At 43.0% G+C, this 16,666-nt stretch overlaps 1 long non-coding RNA gene across 2 annotated transcripts in view; it reads left to right on the top strand.

Annotated features, from left to right (window-relative positions):
• Nucleotides 1-2,583: 2,583 nt before the first annotated feature.
• Nucleotides 2,584-16,666, top strand: part of LOC118217839 — a 79,994-nt gene continuing 65,911 nt past the window's right edge. The window contains exon 1 of one of the 2 annotated variants that reach the window (XR_004763317.1): nt 2,584-3,683. This is a non-coding gene — a long non-coding RNA (uncharacterized LOC118217839). The remainder of the gene's footprint in view (nt 3,684-16,666) is intronic. The other variant, XR_004763318.1, reaches the window with a different exon arrangement.

A 16,666-nucleotide genomic window follows, 5' to 3' on the forward strand; every position in this document is an offset into this window, starting at 1 on the left:
ATGTAGCTTACACTAAGGAATAATTTAATAGTTTTCCTTTTAACTAAATATATGGCTGTGGGAGAAAAAAAATTAAGAATGTTCTTTGTTTTTTTGTAATCATACAACGTATGTACACCATAATATAATGTTCTAGCATATTCCCAGTGAGCAAAAAATTAGATGTCAAGGGGGTGGAAATGTAAGCTGAGAGACGTTCTGATATAAACAGATTGTTACTCCATTTTGGCTCAGGTTTCACCCGGGGCTCAGGTTTTATAGCCAGGCTACATCCCAGCTGCCTGGAAAGCTTTCACTTTTCAACCTGAATGCCTCGACTGAGTTTCACCAGCTTTTGACCTCAAAAAACATCACTGGGTAGCAGCATAAACGCTGTGTAGCCTTTGTGTACTGAGGTTCTGCAGCTGTGCAGAATTAGGCTCCAGTGACGGGACACACTGAACGCCTTTCAAATCTCTGACTTTTTTATCATTTCCTTTTTTTGCGATTCACTCTGTAAATAAATACAGGCCTGAATCTTTTATTTTCCTGAATCAGAAAAGCGACGCCTGTCCTCCGACTCCAGCAGGGTCACTCAAGGGCAATCCTGCCACCACGGAAACCTTCAACAGCAGAGCCGCCGACACCCTTCACAGGGGCCGCGAAACACGGAAATGTCACCTCTTCAAAAACAATTAGTGAGTGAACCTCTTCTGGGTCTGAATCCCACCTGTCTCCTGCCTGTTTAAGTCCTGTGGCTGGAGCAGCCATCCTCTGCTGCTGATTCCTCATTTCAATCGTCTCCCACACTTGAGATTTGGAGTCAGTCAAAGCTGTACATAATGTTTACACCTTGTCTGGAAATTCAGAGATTTTTGTCAGTGGTGTCCGAAAAGGGGGAATATCAAATTGTGTTTTATCTACTTAAAAGGGGAAAAAGCCTGTCTGACTGTTTCCTGGATTTCTCTGAAACATTCTGCTGCATGCTAATATGATACAACGTATTGGGTGCTTTTTGGCCAAACAAAATATATTCCATTTCATGATAAGCATATAGGATCATATTGTACTCAAGTCACTGCACATAATTACACTTTCTGACTTTACCAGTGTCTGAAACATTTAAAAATGATTAAACATGAAAAGAAGCTTGTCACCCCTGATGATCCATTAATATTATGTAATGTAAGGATTATACTGACTGCACTGGTCTACCTTTGAAAATGCTGGTGGACAGTCCAGTGTTTCTCCTAAATCCCTTGTGATTTGGCCTTTCACTTCATTTGAATATTACTGATATCATACACTTCACCCCATTTTTATAATGTGTCTTAATGTGTATGTGTATTATATACTTGAATGTATGTATACATGCATACACACCCGTGATTGCTGTACTTTCGGTAGTAATGATAATGTTGGACTATAAGTCAGATCAAATTGCTCTGGTGATTGGCCCCACTTAACTGCACTGATGCGTGGCCTTGAGTACACCCAGCCTTAGCTAGCAGGGGAGAGCCGTCTGTACTGGCCTTGCAGTGGGGGGGCACCAGTGTGCGCGGTCATACTGGCCTCATACTGGCCTTGCGGGGGGGGGGGGACCAGTGTGTGCAGTCATACAGGCCATGCGGGGGGGGGGGGACCAGTGTGCGTGGTCATACTGGCCTTGCGGGGGGGGGGGGGGGACCAGTGTGCGCAGTCATACAGGCCATGCGGGGCGGGGGGGACCAGTGTGCGTGGTCATACTGGCCTTGCGGTGGGGGGGCATCCGTTTTCGCGGCCATGCGGTGGTAAGGTCCCTGGAGCAGGGAGGAGAGGGAACATCACCGCACGCTGAGTGTCATGTTCCCAGACGCGAGCCGCATCTGAAGCTAATCCCATCGCCAAAGGGACACTTCACTCTCATCAGCCCCAGACACGAGCATAAGGTCAGGGGCAGCTTATGTGAGCACAACCGTATCAGGATCAGTGGCATGGATAATGTGCTCTCAGTGCATTCTAAAGGAGGCCCAGCCAGCTAATTGCATGTAAAACAAATACACAGCCTTTTTTTGGAAAGGCGTATTAGCTCAGTATTGTACAGGTGGCAGTGATGTGGACAATTGTTTTTCAGTGCATTTTATTGGAGGCCAAACCAGCTACCCAGATACCAAAAGAGACAATTCAGAATAATTCTGGATCTGTTGAGCAGGTGACGAAGCGCTTTCTCACTGAACTGACATGAGGCCACAGCCCACAGGTGTTCTGCCAGGTATCGGCAGCCTGGTAGCATTACCGCAGCAGTGGATGATGTAATATTCCCTTTGGATGATGTAATATTCCCTCTTATTGGTGTTGTTGCGTGTAAATAAAACAGCCACTGTGTCTTCATCTGGAGAACCCAACTAAGAGAAAGGCTGTAAACTGTGTGGAGGTCGTAAGAATGGCTGTTAACTCAGACTCTTCAGTGCCTCTTTCATATATGGGTCAGTGATGGATACTGATTTCAGACGGGTGAAAATAGCAAGTAAAAATGAGTTTAATGTTGACTCGAGTAGCCCACTACATGTGCATTCAAATATATTTGTTTTAATTCAGTACAGAATCACAATAATGTGCATTAAACATCACCTCATTGATCCATGTGTAACAGAAATTCTACGTAGCTAATGGATTGGGTAAACAAACCATTTCCCTCTGATACTGGAAATATTTGTTGAGGTTGTCAAGAAAACAACAGTGCTGTACACAGCCACAGGCACATACCCATTTGAACAGACAAATAAATACATGAATAAATCTGACTAGGATCACCATTTTCTGCAGAAAATGCTCCAAACATACTCTGCAATCTTAAATCATGAAATTCTGGAAGCAATTAATATACGTTTTAGAACAGGCCAAATCAGCTTTTCTCCAGCATAACCAGGCCCAAGCAGCTGAAGTATAAGCACAGGAGAGCCTCTCATGTCCCATGAAGACTGCAGTAGACTTTATTGATGCGGCCTCCGATTCAAAGATTTATTAATTTATTGATTTATCAGCCAAGGGGAACAGCAAGGCAGTCAAAAGGCAGGTTTTAACATCGTGAAAAACACTGCAAACGATAATGTAACACGCTAAAGAACGAGGCTGCATTTCCTTTGAAATGTACAATGCAGTGCAACGCATTCGCAATATAGCTGGAGGTTTAGTTTTTTTCCCGGCACTCCGTGAACACACTACAATGCGCGTCAAACATGATGAGCTGTGATATACACACCACAGGACAGTTTCTCACTTATTATTTGCAACGAGGCCCCGCAGTTATGTCTGAGTTCTCCCCGTGCGTTTGTGAGCTGGAGTCCCACTTTGAAAAGCATAGATTATCCTGGCATGAGCCGAGGTGGAATACCAGACGCGATTTTCTTTGATAGATCTTTGAGAAATCAAGACGATAAATATGTGCATGCTGCCCCATGAAAAATGCAGGCGCACGGGGGGTAAATAAAGATGACGGATCTGCGGGGTCGGAGCGGGGAAGCTGAATATCTCCTCAGCGCTAACCCCAGCCGCGCCCCCCTAGTCAACTTACGGTCGCTATTTTGGCTGAGTAATGGCCGACTGGTTTACCGGATACGCGCCCTCTGGGTGAAAGTCAGTCCCGTGGGGATGGCAGGAGCCCAGATTTCCCCCGCAGCCGCCATTTGAAGACAAACTTCCCGCGGTCGGTGGCTGGCGCACAGGTATTTCCCTTCGCCGGGCCAGCCCGAGGCACGCGCCTGTTTCACTCAAAACGCAAACACCAGACAAATATCTCAGTAATCCGAAGGTAATATGTTAGCCTGCATGTCGGGGGACCCTCGACTCTGATAAATACCGCCACTGCACCCCGCTGTTTAGCGCATAAAACCCACCTTTCGTTTATCTCATTGCTTCAGTGTATTTGAAGGTAATGTGCTCCGTATTTTTTCGTAATCACACAGCCTAGAGGTTTAAGATGCGCTTCTGAAGGGAAATGGCGGCCTACGTGCTCTTATGAAAGCAATATATTACCGATCTTAAGCACGTAGCAGACTAGAAACGGGAGATAAACCCAAACTGCTGCGTTTGTCGTAACGTTTACTTAGTATACGTGCCAGTCTGGGGTTTGCATTTAGTTTTATGGTCTTAGTTACGGCAAAGAAATGTCATGTTCTGATGCTTCACGTCATTATTATTTGTACATGTCTGTTTTGTGTTTATTGTGCTGTATAACAATGTGTTCTCCGCTCTGAAACACGGTAGACCAGTTGGGATCTGTTGGTTTGGTATGCGCTGTACATTTAGAAATAACGTTTGTACCAAATGTAGCAAATACTGTTTGCTTATCTCCCAAAAGATAGACACAGGTACCCTTCAATTGCCTTTCAGTTTTTTGAAACTGTCTTCATTTTTTACCCTGGCCAGGGAAAGATTTGCTGACTAGATCATTGTTGAAGCTTAGTGCAAACAGAACAGTTGACTCAAGACAGTTCTTACATACTCTATGCTAGGAGAGCTCTGTGTTTTCCTGATTGACAAGGAAGGGAAAAAATCTATGAAAACAGCATATTGACAAGAGCAAAGAAGTAACTAATGGGGTGTCTTCTCTATTCCTGACAATATTGCTTTTCGATTTAACTACACTTGGCACCAGTGCTTGATTTGTAAGATTTGTAGGAGATGGAATTTTAATGGTCTTGACAAAAATGCCTCCTCTGAGATCAGTAGGTATGCACTTCTGAAAGTTTCTGAATACACTATCCAGGTAAATTATTCCAGAAAATTCTCCCTCCGTGAGGACACACTTCTGCACAATCTGTGTATCGAGAGAAAACTCTACATTTTGTGCCACGAGGAAATGTACGTAAAATACATATTTCACAGGATCACTGTATTTCAATAATTATTCAGTTCAAGATTTAATGAGAGGTAAGAAGAGTCCCTGTATGTATGAGTGCTGGCAGGTGTGGTTGGGGTGTTGTTGTTGATTTTAGGGGGTAGCCTGTGCGGGGCGGGGTGCTGGGTGACACAGAAGCAGGCAGGTACAGGTACACGCTGTGGGGGTTATCAGCCAGGCGTCCAGTTGTTTTTTACAGGCCCTTACTGTATGTGAATATCCCGCTCTACATGTCGATGACCCGTAAAATACGACCTGTGGAAACAGCCCTGCAAAAGAGAGTGTGTACACAGAGCGTATTTTTATCAGATTAAAACCCAAATGCGCCCATCACAAAAGTAGCCTTGCCTTGTCAAACGATGCCCTTTAAATTCACGTAGGTGCACAGGAACTCAGACTGGAGGACAGGTGTGATTAGTGTCAGACAGGAGGACAGGTATGATTAGTGTCAGACAGGAGGACAGGTGTGATTAGTGTCAGACAGGAGGACAGGTGTGATTAGTGTCAGACTGGAGGACAGGTGTGATTAGTGTCAGACAGGAGGACAGGTGTGATTAGTGTCAGACAGGAGGACAGGTGTGATTAGCGTCAGACTGGAGGACAGGTGTGATTAGTGTCAGACAGGAGGACAGGTGTGATTAGTGTCAGACAGGAGGACAGGTGTGATTAGCCTCAGACAGGAGGACAGGTGTGATTAGTGTCAGACAGGAGGACAGGTGTGATTAGTGTCAGACTGGAGGACAGGTGTGATTAGTGTCAGACTGGAGGACAGGTGTGATTAGTGTCAGACTGGAGGACAGGTGTGATTAGTGTCAGACTGGAGGACAGGTGTGATTAGTGTCAGACAGGAGGACAGGTGTGATTAGTGTCAGACAGGAGGACAGGTGTGATTAGCCTCAGACAGGAGGACAGGTGTGATTAGTGTCAGACAGGAGGACAGGTGTGATTAGTGTCAGACAGGAGGACAGGTGTGATTAGTGTCAGACTGGAGGACAGGTGTGATTAGCCTCAGACAGGAGGACAGGTGTGATTAGTGCGGTGGTCCATATGTATTTCTGATCTGTACCGTTGTGGCGTGTTTCTGTATTTTTGACCTTTGAACACAACGGGGCTCCACGCGCACAATCCTGGAGGCGGCTTCAATTATTAAACAGCCCCTCTAGAGCGCGCCGGGATCCTTTCAAGGTGCTGGTTGTTAGGCTGTCAGCTGCTCCCATTACCCGTCTCCGGGCCCGCCTGCGGAATCACACTCTCAGCGAGACGGACAGCTGATGTGACGGCATCAGCAAGAGCTGGCAGACTGTGGGGGGCTGACAGCCCGTCCTCCAGTCAAGCCTGCTGCTCGCTCCCAGCCAATCAGCAGCCTGACAGGGAGAGAATAAAGGAACCCACAAACGAACAGTAGGATCCCTGAATCAGGTCGGGCTGCTGCAGGATGAGTTTCTACTCCAGGCCTTGTGACGCACAGCAGTTGTTCATCCCCCATGATTTTTGCGGTCAGATTATGCGATGGGACAGTGTCCTTTTCAGAGTACCGATTACTTGAGCTGCCATCTTGCAGGGACACCGCCTGCCTCCGCTTCGATGTGTTTATGCTTATCAGTACGGTTGTATTGAAGCCTGTACAAATCACAGGCTCAGCTGATCCACGTCTGTCATGGAAGTCCATGCGCAAATACACTGCACTGAAGAGAATACACAAACCGTGGAGCAAATCCTCTCTCCATACTTCAGAAAATTATGTTTAGCTGAAAGTGATCAGTGCCAAGGAGCACAGTAAAATGAGTTAATTTAACTCTTTCAGAGTACATATATACAGAGTCCATTAGGGGCCATATGTAATCTGTAAGAGTTGACTTAACACTGAGCATTTTACTGTGAGAATTTGGCTCACAGCTGCTTCAGGTTCATGGTAACACTTTTCAGATGCTGGCTGTGTAATACTCTATTGGTGTGTGATGTGGTACAGCACTGGATTCGAGCTGCAGTGCCGCTGAAATGTGAGGACATTGAGTAGGCTGGAAGCCTGTGGCGTGCTGAGATTCAGCCCTGCTTTCTTGGCGAGGACGAGCGTTGGCTCCTCTGTGTAGCATTGCTGCTCCTCTGAATGATGTCACGCTCAGAGAATTTGCAAAAGCACCAAAAGAAAAAAAAAAAAACATAATATCCAGTACGTTCTGGAATTTTCTCCAAAGGAAAAACGTTTTTATTAATATTGCATTACCTCATTTATTGCTCTGACATCCCTAACAAATAACTTCTTTTCATCCGGCTCACCAGCAGTGATGCCTCCCACACAAACCTTTACCTCAAATGAATTTATTCTGAAATAATAACTTGCTCTTAAATAGCTTATGAATTCATTAAAGCCTGGACTGCAGCTCTGCATCAACAGCATCGGGACTGTTTCCACAGACAAATATTATATTACTGTGTTAGAACTGTGTGTCTGTGTGTGTGTCTGTGTGCGTGTGTGTGTGTGTGTGTGTGTGTGTAATCCTCTGTGGTGTTGTTCACACTGTTTATCGCCTCAATGGACACTCTTAACCCAGGCAAACTTTCCATTTATACATCTGGATATTTACTGAAGCAATTGGTGTAAAGTGGTTTTGCTGAAAAGGGTCAAAGGTGGAAGCTGATTTAAAGTGGATTCACACATTATTCTAGCTTGTGGTGTTCAGGTCCAGCCCTGTCAGGGTACTGAACACCCTCTGGAGAGGAGGCAAGGTCAGGGGTGTCCAGGCTTATCCTGAAAAGGGCCAGTGTGGATGCAGATTTGTTTTAGCTCAGCAATACACCTAATTCAACTAACTAATCATTTTGTGCAATCAGGGCTGGAGTGAAAACTGGTGTTCACATTGGCTCTTATCGGATAAGATTGGACACCTTTGGTCGAGATCGGTGATTTTCAAACTCGTTCCTGGGAATCCTTGTGTGTGCTGATTTCTGTTCAAACCACAACTGCAATCCCATAGTTTTAACAAACTGTTCGTTTGTCTTACATACACTTTTCCTGTTTAGAGGATTATTTACCCTCATTAGCCACATTATGGCAGAAATAGCTATGCATGCCATGAATAATTTAAGTTCCATATTCACATAGTGCTAGATTGCAAGTAATTAAATGAAGACATTATTTTTTTTAACTGATCAAGTGAGGTGAATGAACTGGCTCCTAATTGCTTTTCAAATGACAATGAGCCAAACCTGAATTTGAATATAATTTTCTGTCTTTGAATTCTTCATTTTCAAACACCTCAGTCTAAAAAAAATATTCATCAGTTAAAAAATGACCTCTCCATGTAATCATTTGCAATATACCGCAGTGTGAATAATGGGCTTATTTATGGCATGCGTAGCTATTTCTGACATAATGCATGTCATGTTTATGATGGTAAATAATTCCTCAAAACAGGAAAAGTGTAATTAAGACGAACAGACAGCTTGTTAAAATGATGGGATTGCAGCTGTGGTTTGAATAAATACCAGCATACACATGGGTCTCCAGCACCGAGTTTGAAAAGCACGGCTCTAGATGGTCTGACTGGCCTTTTATCATTGGAGTTTGATCAGTATGCAGATTTGAGATGTAACAAGGAAAAGCATTAAGCATTTTTACTGTTCTGATCAATATGAAAGTTGTTAATCAAACTCTCTAAGAGGTGCTCAACAATGACTTGTTTTATCTTTGGCTTCACATTTATATGATGATATAAAACTGCCAGGGGTGTGCAGGTGAAGTGTTACAGTACATTTATTAATCAGCCAAGCCAGGGAGACTCAGGGACACCGTGTCCTCATAACAGTGTAAAAGTCACTTCTGGATCAGAAAGGGGCATGTTCTGCTGGCAGCCACTACTGCTGAGGTCCCAGCGTCTGCTTACCCTTCACCCCCCCCCCCCCCACCCCCAGTGGCCTGTACCTTTAGTTACAGAGACCTGAGCACTTAACCAGCATCAAGAGACCTGCAGTTTAACCTGCAATGCCCCGCCTTCTGAAGGCTGGTAAGGGTTTTGTCAAACAATCATTTTTGAATAGACTAATTATTTGTATTTTGTGCAGGTTAGCATATATCACAGCACTTAAAGTAGGATGTGCATTACAGAAAAGCAGGAACAAATACATGAAATGCCCTGCCATGGAAGACAGAGCTCCCTTCACAGGTCTTGGAAAAAGAACTAATTAAAAAGAATAAGATTAAATGATTTTTAAAGCTGGCGCTTAATATTGTCAGAAACTGGGAACAAATTGACAGGAAACGGAATAGTGTCTCAGGAAAAGGGGTAAAATTAAAAACGAGCAGTGATATACAATGATCCTCAGCCCATATGATTACGGGGGAATGGGAAAATGATTCTGTTTATTCTTCAGAAGTCCCCGAGTGCTGGACTCCGGCAGTGAATCACGGGCAGGGGCAGCCTGCAGTAAAGCTTGAGCAAAGACTGCAGGCAGCAAGCAAGCCTGTATATAAATCTTTTTTCAGAGATTTAGGCATGTGTGTTTCACATTCAGTGGAAAAATGTGTAATGGTACAGCTTAATTGATCACAGCTTTAATTATTTTTGACATTATTGCTCCCATTATTGCATACTTTTGCATGATTTAGTTTGTAGCATCAGAGCAGTGGTCAAGAGGACGGTTTACTGCTTGAAATGGAATATTTCATTACTGCACCGTGAACAGTTCTGTTTTATTTGTACCAGTAGGACTGAAATGCTCCAGTGGCAGCTCACCGCTTTAGTCCACAGTTTAATGCATAATGTTCATAACTGCTTTTATGTGTGTTAGCTGATACCATAATTGCATACTCTTTTTAAAGTACTCTACTTGTATTTGAGAAATACATTTAACTGCCTGCAAAGACACTGCCAAAACCCCCATGGGTCACTTCAGTAATATTTGTCAGTTATCAGATCATAATTGTAATTTTTTTGCCCTTAGCTTTGTGCTGTATTTGCTTTTTGCTGGGTCAGTAACTCTTCCTGTAATTCTGCTCTGTGTGTTCAGAAAGTGTTCATTTAAATCATTGTCGTATGTCTAATTTTCCCGTTTAGCTAATAAAGGACATAAATGATTCATTGCAGCCATATACATAACTCATAATTAAATCACTTGCTGATGGAGTGGAATGCATTAATTGTGAGGATGTGTGTGCTGCCATTAATACACTAATTTATTTCTTTAGTTTTTAGTGACATATTGCTCGCTTCACTGTAATCAGCTGCTGCATTTAGTCACTAACTCGCAGTAACACGTTGTTGCTGCAAATTATCCGTACAATTTGATGGCGCAGTAGCTTAGCGAGGGGGGGAATATGCGTGTGCCTTAAAAACTTAGAGGAAATCCGATTTGTTGGAGTTGTCACATTTACTAAGAAAATAATTATTGTAAACACTCTTAAGGCTGCAGCTAATGCATTCCAGAGCTGCAGCTGTTCCTGGCCTAACAGAACTACTTTACAGTCTGTCTGGAGCCACGTGGATTGTGTACTTGTTTTGTAGAAGAATTGACACGGATATCCGCCTGGATTACTCAAATCACTGCACAGGTCTGAGATTTTGTCTTTTTGCACTTTATTCTGGCCTGACATTTTGCTCCTCTTACTATTCAGCGTTGAACCTGTATTCATTAAACCATCTCCGACGCTCAGCGCTGAGCCTGTATTCATAAAACAATCTCCAACACTCAGCGCTGCGCCTGTATTCGTGAACCATCTCCGACGCTCAGTGCTGAGCCTGTATTCATGAAACCATCTCCGACGCTCAGCCTGCATTCATAAAACTATCTCCGACGCTCAGCACTGAGCCTGTATTCATAAAACAATCTCCGACACTCAGCGCTGCACCTGTATTCATAAACCATCTCCGACGCTCAGCGCTGAGCCTGTATTCATGAAACCATCTCCGACGCTCAGCCTGTATTCATAAAACTATCTCCAACGCTCAGCGCTGAGCCTGTATTCATGAAACCATCTCCGACGCTCAGCCTGTATTCATAAAACTATCTCCGACGCTCAGCACTGAGCCTGTATTCATAAAACCATCTCCGCAACGGAGAACTGATCTAGGATTTCATGGCCTGACAGAGGCCATTAGGAGCTAAAAGGCAAAAGAGATCCTGGACCAGCACTCCCACTGTGGGACGTTTTATTTACGGGTCCTGGAAAGGGTTCCAGTCCATGCAGGGTACTGTTAGTCTGCACATACTGTAGGACTTTTCTCGTGGAATACAGTTTCACTTGATTTTTTTAGCCTTTCTTTCTCTTGCTCAGTAAATAATTTGGTGATGTTAAAGTTGCAGTATTGAACGACATCTGCTCACGGTCTTGTAAAGGATTGTGAAACTCCTCTCACTAATGCTTGTGAAAAATGTTTTTTTACATTACATTACAGGCATTTAGCAGACGCTCTTATCCAGAGCGACTTACACAACTTTTTACTTAGCACTTTACATTGTATCCATTTATACAGCTGGATATATACTGAAGCAATGCAGGTTAAGTACCTTGCTCAAGGGTACAACGGCAGTGTCCTTACCCGGGATTCGAACCTACGACCTTTCGGTTACAAGCGCAGTTCCTTACCCACTGTGCCACACTCCGTGGCACCTTTTTCTGAGGATATTCATTTTCTGAAGTTTTGGCTTAGGGAGTGCAAGAGAAAAACAGATATTTTGGTCAGTTCAGCCTTGCATGCATATTTCTTTCCAGTTGCATAAGAACAGCGCTATGAAGCTGCCATAAACTTGCTGATTTGTTAATGACTGAGTTATGTGCTAGCTAAATTACAAGCGTATTTACAACCATAATGGCCAGCTGTCAAACTCAACTGATATTTTTGTTATTTTTTGCTATTTTATTTGACTAGCAAACTAATCAACAATAGATGACCTTGAGCTAGCTTGCAAGCTTGAAAAAGGTAATGGCTGATATGTTTTGTAATGTTCTGAAGCAAAAGTTGAATAAAGGATTTCTGTTGTTGATGGTTTTGATGGTTCACTGAAAGTAGTTTTAAAAATGTATTTTAAAGTATTGATGATATACCAGACTGTGCTGTTGCCAGACACCAACCTAGTTCATTCAGAATGTCGCATTTAGTGTTTAAAACCAGGGCAGAAAAACAACTCCGATCCCCAAACATAAAGGTGCAGATTTTCTTCTGCAGCCCTTTTAGAGTATGAGATATCATGGAAGGACATTGTTCCATTACATGTTCTATATGTTTACAACTGAGATTTTTCAAACAAAAAATAAATCTTTATATTACTGTTTAACCAAATATGAAGAACGATCTTTGCAGTGATACTGCATTTCTGCAACTCTAATGCAAGGAAAGCATTTTCTTCTGGCTTGATTTATTGTCTTCTTTTTTATTGTAGAGAATGTGTGTTTTTCTTGCTATCTGAGTGGAGCCTAGCGGCTAAAGACAAACGAGGGTAGCCATTTTAATGGGCTGTGTTAGTAACAGCTCTTTAGCATTCATGAGAATCTGCTGCTATCTATTGATTCGGCATCACCCAATTTCGGAGTGACTTACGCCTCCCCTAATTCCCATTACCGGGAGCACTGTACCCTTATCAGGGGAAACAATAAGCCAGTTGTCAGTGGAAGCAGGAAATATGAGGAAGCATCTGGCGGAGCACAGGAAGTCACGACTCTCTGGTGGAAAAACTCTGGCTCGCTCTTCCTCCTGACCCCCGTCTCCCGCGCAGGAGAGGGAACCTGTGTGACCGTTAAGCTAAATCCGATCAGTTGGCAGATAAATCAGAGCATTGAATCTCACCCATTTCATAAGGCGGAGTGTGGAACAGAAGCCAGCTCCCTGACCATAAACCTGTCACAGAGAAATGTCTCTGCAGCGATGGCATCCGACCCCCCCACTTCCCCCCCCTGCCCGTGATGGCTGCTATCTACCTTCTCTGCTATGTCTCTCTCTACTCTTTTAGACAAAGGGTAATAAAGCTATAAATTCTATGTCCCGCAGAAGGTATGGACGTTCTGTCTTAGAACCGCTGTTAAAACTGCCATAAACCACATTCAGAGTCATAGATAAAGATTTACAGTTATTTAACATCCTGCTTGTCCCCTAAATCAGTGTGATAAGAGAATTAAGTGATGGCTATTGGTTCTTTGTCCTTAGTCTATTGATTTTTCTCCTGGAAGGATGTGGTATGATATATTTATCGAGTTCCATATTAGATTCAACTTTACAGCACAGAATGGGCACCTTTTTTGGAAACAAAAACATGTCTAAATAAATACACACACGTAATGTGTGTATGTGTGTGAAAGCATATACTTTTATTCTCCATCCTTTAATGTGTAAATGTGCTTTATTTGATGTTTTGTTTAAGACTGCTTTGTTTTTTCACAATTGGTGCATTTAAAGCAGAAGAAAGCCCTGAGAGGATCTGTGGGTGGCATGGAGCTCTGGGGTGATTAATCCACTGTGCAGTAGCGTGTGTGCAAAAGCGAGTGTGCAGTAGCGTGTGTGCAGAAGCAAGTGTGCAGTAGCGTGTGTGCAGTAGTGTGTGTGCAGAAGCGAGTGTGCAGTAGCATGTCCGCGGTACGGCCTGCAGGGCTGACTTCTGTCATACTGAACACCTACCTAACCACACGCCCAGGCTGCACTAGTGTGCCCACAGTATGGCCTTCATACTGAACACCTACCTAACCACACAGCCAGGGTTCACTAGTGTGCCCACAGTATGGCCTTCATTCTGAACACCTACCTAACCGCACGCCCAGGCTCTCTCCTCTCTGGATTCCTGCTCACAGTTCCCTTCCAGTGCTAATGGCCACTGTGGCGTCAGCAGGGATGAAGTTATCAGTGAGAATAAGACTGGATGTTTTTGTCCAGAAGTAGATGAGTAGCCTCCTTTACTGGAAATGTTGGGGGAAAAATGTTTTTGAAACCAAAAATTTCTTCCAAATGAGCAATTTCTTCTGGTGAAATTTCTTATTTGATATACATATGTGTATGTATGTGTGTGTCCTGTGAAATGTGGTTTAGACAGCCTGCATATGTGTGTGTGTCCTGTAGAATGTGGTTTAGACAGCCTTCATGTGTGTGTGTGTATGTCCTGATGATGGTGTTTTAGTGCAGAAAGTAGAAAAGCTCATGTTGAGTCCATAGGAGTTGGTGGCATGTTGTGGTTTGGTCTTTGTTGAGTACGGTTCACGCAGAAAGGAGCCAAGGGCATTGTGTGAAGTCCACCCCATCACCTCATTATTAGTGTCTTACAGTTGGTCTCTTAGCAAAAACTCCAAGCTTATCATACAATCATATTTACTTTTGATTTGGAGCCAGCTTTCTAATGAATTAGTTCACTCAGGCATTGAATATAAAATGTGTGTGTGTATATATATATATATATATATATATATATATATATAAAATCTTTATTGTATGCAAAATCCAGCTGCAGTTAAATATAAGTCTCCCTCCAGTGGGGGAGAAGCTTAGTGTTACACACATTAACTCTGCTGTTGCTACCTGCTGATTGGCTGCTCTCACACATGTGACCTGCAGCCTAATGAACAGAGAGGTTTTCACACATTGTGTACACTGTCATAATCTCAGGCCTTCTGTGAACGGTCTGATCACTGCAGAATCGGGCATATATCTACGGCCACACCGTGAGGAGCCAATGGAATGTCCTTGGAATGAACTGTGATCTCATTGGTCTTCATCCATGTCACTCATGTTGAAAGACATACTGAGTGCAAAAGGTCATAGTAGAGGAACAAGATTCCCCAGGGTGAAGCCTTCTGTATGAATACTATATCTTGATACAGTTCAATGCAGGAGTATTGGGACAGTGAGACATTTTTAGTTATTTTGGCTCTGTGCTCCAGCACATTGGATTTGAAATGATAGAATGAATATGAGCTTAAAGTGCAGACTGTCAATGCCCCAGAAATGTATGTATTCCATTACTTTTTCATTGAACTGTGTGTTTTTTGTGATTGTGTTTGAGCCGAACCTGCTGAGGAAATCCGAACCAGCTCTCTCAAAACAAATTAATGATGTGTGGTCGGATTGCTGTGTTTTAATGGAATAGAATTATGTACAGAACAAGTTCTCTACTCTAATGGTACTACTGACAGGAGAAAAACACTGCTAAAGTGAATTAGCAAGTGTGCTTGCAGTCTGAGACTTCAAAGGCTAGATGATAGTAAAATGTATGAATTTAGCTGCTAATAACTAAATCATGTTAAAAATGTATCTGAAATTGAAATTACTTTATTGTAGCACTAAGAGGAAGACTCAGTCTTCTAAACAGTGTACACATCTATAGCAGATATAACTTGCAATAAAGGTAGATACAATGATGGCAAAAAAATACCACCTTGAGCGATCGTATTAGAATCAATATGAAATATTCCCTCTATGCTGATGTTCCTCTGTACTTCCATTTATATAGAAATATGCTCACCACGCATGTGGAAGTTCCAGGGAAAGACTGATCAGGCCCTTTTTGATAGTGTTAAACAAGGAAAAGTAGTCTTAGCACGTGAAAGTTTAGCTCACGTGGCTGTTTGTTTTTTTTATAGAGCTTTTCTTCTATGGACAATAGCATTTCAATTTTTCCTGAATTGTGATTTTTTGTGAATGGTATTTAAAGTGATCTAATTTTCTTGTACGTCACTTGGAGCAAATGCAAATCCTACAATTTTTTTCCTGAAGGAAATGAACACACAGGCCATGTGACATTTCTGGGAATGAACAAACACAGGCCATGTGGCGTTCCTGTGAATGAACACACACAGGCCATGTGGCGTTCCTGGGATTATTATGCAAGCGTTTTTTTGAAATGCCGTGAGGTCAGTGTGGCTGGGGGTTTGTAGAGGCGGTCTTGTGGGAGAATAGGAGTCATTCTCCTCTGGTACCCAAAGCACTCTAACCAGCTGAATTAATCCCACCTTGTACATGCTGTATCAGGGTTTCCGCCAGTGCATTGCAAGGCCGGCGAGCCGCCAGGCCTAAATTGACCCCCCGCCGGGCCTAAGCATCGGGGATTTTTTTTTTTTTTTTTTTTTAATGTATTTTTAGTATGTTTTTTAAACTGGAGTTACAGTGGGGCGGTTTGGTTGGAAAGCTCACCAGTGACATCTGTTGGTTAAAACGTGAACGCACTATAGGAAAACAGCAGGTCTGTTCTTTACCCTCATTGTGTATAGAGTGACTTTCAACACTTGATGCTTCCAACTATCACAAGCTAACGGTACCTAGCAAGACACCATTTCTTTAGTAGGCTAACTAACCTTGTTACAAACTGTGTTATCACTTCATCTCGTCGGTAAGTACATTCTTTTTATATTAACTTAAACAGTGTGTAGGTAACGTTAAACTAGTAGCATGAATGTAACGTTCGATACATTGTAACATTACATGATGTATTAATCGCCATCTAAATAACCCATTTATTATTATTATTTATTGGTAAAAACATTTACTTTGTATCCAGGGAGATAGCCAACTACTTGCACGTTACATGACATGTGTAGCCATTTTGTAATACGATTGCATTTCAGGCTGGAAAATAACCCGTTAATCCAGAGAAATTGCTGAGTCTTAGAATCTTTATCGCAACAGAATGTATCAAGGCTGGCAGCACGGATCAAATTTGTTGTGACAGCTGCCGTCCAAAACAAACACCTGAGAGAGGCTGCCTGCGTGCGTGCCTCCCCCAAGGCGTTACGTCATTGTTTTGCAATGCGCAGCTGTCGTAAAAACATGCTGGCTTCGATAAGCGGAATCGATAAGCACGGAGCCATACGATTCCAATGAATAGGACAACTTGGAA

Source organism: Anguilla anguilla, chromosome 18 (assembly GCF_013347855.1).
Source record: "Anguilla anguilla isolate fAngAng1 chromosome 18, fAngAng1.pri, whole genome shotgun sequence".
Lineage (NCBI taxonomy): Eukaryota > Metazoa > Chordata > Actinopteri > Anguilliformes > Anguillidae > Anguilla > Anguilla anguilla.